This window comes from Nelumbo nucifera, chromosome 5 (genome assembly GCF_055504915.1).
Source record: "Nelumbo nucifera cultivar China Antique chromosome 5, China Antique-T2T, whole genome shotgun sequence".
Lineage (NCBI taxonomy): Eukaryota > Viridiplantae > Streptophyta > Magnoliopsida > Proteales > Nelumbonaceae > Nelumbo > Nelumbo nucifera.
The window spans coordinates 21,336,335-21,341,406 of NC_142653.1; the positions used below are offsets into that span (position 1 = coordinate 21,336,335).

Consider the following 5,072-nt stretch of genomic DNA (forward strand, 5'->3'; position numbering starts at 1 on the left):
TTTGTTGACTTGGACGGTCAGACCGTTTGGTATGAGAATCGTCTAGATAATCAGTTTTGTTTTACCTCAAATTCGGTTTCTAGCCAAAAACTGTTACATCGGTTAATAATTTGTTGATCCAGGCGGTCGAACTGTCAAATCGGTTACCGCAAATTGATCCAATCGAATTCAGTAAGAGATATATTTTTAATCCCCATACTACCCTTTGTAATAAGACAATTGGGAGAAAATCACTGTTCATCATCCCTTGATCTCACGATAAATGAACAGGTAATCCCTTCTATGTTAGTGTATTAATTCTTTATGGCCCGTGTGTTCAAGACTGCTCTTGTGGTATATATGGTGATTCGCAAGGTCTTTGCTACGGTTCTAGGAATATCTGTAAGCCGTGGCCTACCGCCGCCGCGCCACCAGCGCAATAGTCACAGTTGAAAAAGACGAGCAAGGGTTTATTGGCTTTTGCCGTTATAGGATAAGTTGAGATCTTTTGGGGAGCATGTACTCTTATTTTGTGGGTTGGAATATGTTGTTGCCAGCACAAGAAAGTCTATAATTCTGTTCAACCCACCATAACCAGAGGCAATGCGAATGCTGGCATGCCAACAAGCAGTGGTCCATTGAGTGCTCTGTCGAGATCATCCACCATTAGGCGGCAGGGCTCCCAAGCAATTATGCAGCAGAGCTCCCAAGCAATTATGCGGTAGAGGAGCGGGACCTCTTCGAAGCACGTGGACAGGGCCGAGGAGTTCACCCTATTGGAGCTTGCAGCGGCCACCGACAGCTTCTCGTCGGAGAATAAGATTGGAAAGGGTAGCTTCGGGATTGTGTACAAGGGGAAGCTGGTGGATGGACGTGAGGTGGCAATTAAAAGGGGAGAGACGTCCCACAAGTTGAAGAAATTGCAGGAGAAGGAAACCGCATTCGATTTGGAACTAGCCTTCTTGTCCCGTTTTCACCACAAGCATCTAATTGGTTTGTGGGCTTCTGCGAAGAAAGAGACGAGAGGCTTTTGGTGTACAAGTATATGAAGAATGGCATACTCTACGATCATCTACATTTCAAGAGCAATATAGAAAAGAGCATCAGTATTTTGAACTTGTGGAGGATGAGGACCAAAATCGCACTATATGTCACAAGGGGAATCGAGTATCTTCACGACGCCATGCTGTCGATAATTCACAGAGACATAAAGTCGTCAAACATTTTGCTAGACGGAAATTGGATGACTAGGGTTTTGGATTTCGGGTTATCGTTAATGGGGCCAGAGATGAATGGGGAATACATGCAAATGAAAGCAGTAGGAACGGTTGGGTACATTGACCCCGAGTATTACGGTCTGAACGTTCTGATGCCGAAGAGTGATGTGTATGGGATGGGAGTGGTGTTGCTGGAGCTGCTAACGGGGAAGACAACACTATTCAAGGAGGACAAGGAGGGAGGACTGATTAGTGTGGTGAACTATGCAGTACCCATGATTAACGGGGGAGAGTTGCAGAGGGTGTTAGATAGGAGGATGGGAGTGCCGGAGGTGAACGAGGCAGAGGCAGTGGAGCTAACTGCATGAGTGGCGGTGAAGTGTGTGAGCTTAGAGGGAAGGGATCGGCCCATGATGGCAGACATTGTGACTAATTTGGAGAGTGCACAGTGCGAGTGCCACTTTCTCAATTGTTCTCAAATCAGATTGAATGTTATTGATTTTCGACCGTGGTTGCAAATTTTCTTCTCTTTTTTTTACGGTTTGTTGGATTAAATTTCTTTTTCCTTTTTTTTTTGTTTATATGTATATAAGTATTGATTATTGGATTGTAAACCAAAAGAGAATGAATGGGAAGATGAACAATGTATCGTGAGGTTGGGGAAGATGAACAATGTTTTTCTCCCAATTGTCTTATTACAAAGGATAGTATGAGGATTAAAAATATTATAACAGCGACGGAAAGCTAGCTGAATGGGGTCTTTATCTTATGGTCATAGTACAGGGGGGTCTTTGCCGCAAAACAAAGTACAAGGGGTCTTTGTCACATACCCCATAATACAGGGGGCCTTTGTAATTTACCCTTTTAGAAAACCTGATTTTAATTCAATCTATTCATCTTAATGGATATCCGATTCGATCCCATTGTTAACTGTTGGTTACAACAAATTACCCGCCCGGCTCCTATTTCCAAGTTTGAAAGGTTGAGTGCAAGAGTGAGAGAGGCAGCTAAAGAGGGAGATATCAGATGCACTGGCTTCTATGGTAGTGACAACACTTGGGTGGTATATTTTCAAAGATGCCGCCGGTGATGGAATAGCTGAACCGCTTACCTGCAGACCCGTAGAGGACAACGTTTCAATCGCTCGAAAATGTAGAGCAGTGGCAGGTCGGCAGTGGAAAGTTGAAGACTAAACGCACAGTCGCACTGAAGAGAATGACTGTTACAATGTTGCTGGTAACTGGTTAGCAATTTTTTCGATCCAATCAAACAAGCACCAAAGAGGAAGTTGTTAGTGTCGAACGAACAAGGAGGAAGAAGAAGGCTGGAGTCTGAAGAAACCATCCAATCCTGTTCGTTCATGTTCATGTTAGAGATTAAGCCAAATTACAATTATGTACATGATCAAATTATAAATTTCTAAATACATAAACCTAGTTAAAATATAAAGTGAAGGACATATTTGTCTTAATATATATATATATATTAGCAGACCAAATTGGGTCACGACGGATGAGATTGATCGATATTTGAATTCGATCCATTAAATTAATGGATCAGCTTTTCCGATCCAATCCAATTTATTAGATCAAGAGGGACATCCAAATACACCTCTTAATGGACTGGTATTGATTCAAATCTGATCTGACTTAGGTGGTGTAGATTGGCCAAGATATATTCAGTTTTAATCCACACCACCTCTATGCCATGTGTTCAGTTGGCTGTAGTGTGGATTGATCCACACTATCTCGTGGATTGGTCCACACCACAATTCATTTTATCATCCACAGATTTATCTCGTGGAAGCATCTACACCACACCATTTTGCATATGGAATGATGATCCCATACTTCGCATGAATGTTTAACCCTAATATAAAACATATTTTCTTCTCTTCTGAGCTCTCCATTGTTATTCTTCTCTACTCATCATTGCTATTCTTCTTTACTTGAACTATGGTTGTAATCAGATCGGACTCAAATCAGATGCAACAAAGCCCACATTCAATCCGATTATTGATAACCTACATCTAAATCCAATTGGCTTGGATTCTAATTCAAATCCTAACGGATTCGGGTCGGATTCGGATTTCATTCGACTCCGCTATAAATTTTCTAAAATACTAGGAAAATAAAATTTATTTATTTTTAAATTTTTATATATAATAAATTAATATAAATATAACATACTAAATTATTATATATAAATTAATGTATAATATATATATATAATTTTAAATATAATTATATAAAATTTATATATTACAATTAATAAATATTATAATAAATGGTTTCATATTTAAATTGGATCGGATGTTAGATAAGGCCTTGGATGTTCGGGTATTACTAACAAACTTAGTTTGAACCACTCGCGACTCCTCCTCCAACTAGTGCTGCATTGATTGTCGATGGTAACTAGTAAGTATTCATCATTTGTTTATTCTATTGCTATATTACTATTCTCTGTTTGAACCACTCGCCACTACTACTCATGTTTATTAATTAATATTAATATTATTTTATTAATTATTAAGTTTCAAATATTAGTTTTATTAATATTAATTATTGTTAATATTATCAATTATCATTAATATTACTACTCGTGTTTAATTAATATTAATATCATTATTTGTTATTTAATATTATTTTTATTAACTATTAAAATCCTTAACTATTTACTAATATTTTTCTATTGTGTATATTACAAAAAATAATATATTATTTTGTAATGTTACTAACATAGATTATCTCAAATGTTGTAATTGGGATGCATGGAATCAAATACAATGTGCAGGCTAAAATATACCACACCTTGCAGAACGCCTATGGAGGTGTGGTGTGGATCAGTCCATACATTTTTGTCCACAGTGTAGAATAACTATCTTGTTGGGGTGTGATTACCCATGGTGTGGATGAAAACACACTACCCAATTTCAAATCTAGCTATAGCCCTAGGTGGAATAACATTATTCCTTTAACAATGGTACTTTTATCGGTTTAATGAATCAATAGTTATTATTTTATTTTACCCAACAATGGCAATTTTATCAGCTTAATGGATAAATAGTTATTATTTCATTTTACCCAGAAAATAAAAGAAAATTAAAACATTTATCCAAATAAATGGCTTCGCAAAAAAACAAAAAAGATCTTAAAATCAGTGAACTCACAATCAAGATCGACCAGGCCATCCGCCATCCCAGACACCGAACCCATGATAAATCCGTATGTCTAAGGTTCCGTTTGAAAGAATGCAAATACAATTTTGGTCATTTGAACCTTCTTGCATATTTGTTAATTTGTATTTGCACTGAACGTATCAGAAATTGCTCTCTTCGCAAATGGAGCCCAAAGTAGGAATTCATCTCAATGGATCCAATCAAGTTGGTTGTTGCAATCAAGGTTCAAAATATCGATACATATCGACCCGTATCAACCAATATGTATCATGCCGATGGCTTACCAATACGCCTCTCCAGAGATTGTATCGAGTCAGATACTGGTTCAGAGGATGGCCAGGCCTTAAACTGACCCCTCTGAATCGGTTTCAAAAAAATAAATAAAACTTAAAAAAGATACCAATACAGGCCGACCGACATATCAAAATGAAAGAGTACCAGTCTCGATACTTTGAACCTTGATTGCAATTAACACGCACCATATTGTAGTGAGGTCAAATTCCAGGTTTCCTGAAAACTAAACTCATTTTTCTCTTGATAAATGCTGCATTTGGCATTCCTTATTTTAAGGACTTATCACCTTTTTTACAGTTAAAAATGCCTTGAACATTGAATCTTTAACTGCAAAAAGCAGATAAATAAGGAATGTGCCAAATGCAACCTCTAAAAATTGCAGGCTCAACTTGGGGGACGTCGAA

At 37.8% G+C, this 5,072-nt stretch overlaps 1 pseudogene; it reads left to right on the top strand.

Annotated features, from left to right (window-relative positions):
* The first annotated feature begins 457 nt into the window (after positions 1 to 457).
* Positions 458 to 1,876, top strand: LOC104595946 (putative serine/threonine-protein kinase-like protein CCR3 pseudogene; annotated as a pseudogene).
* The last annotated feature ends 3,196 nt before the right edge of the window (positions 1,877 to 5,072 follow it).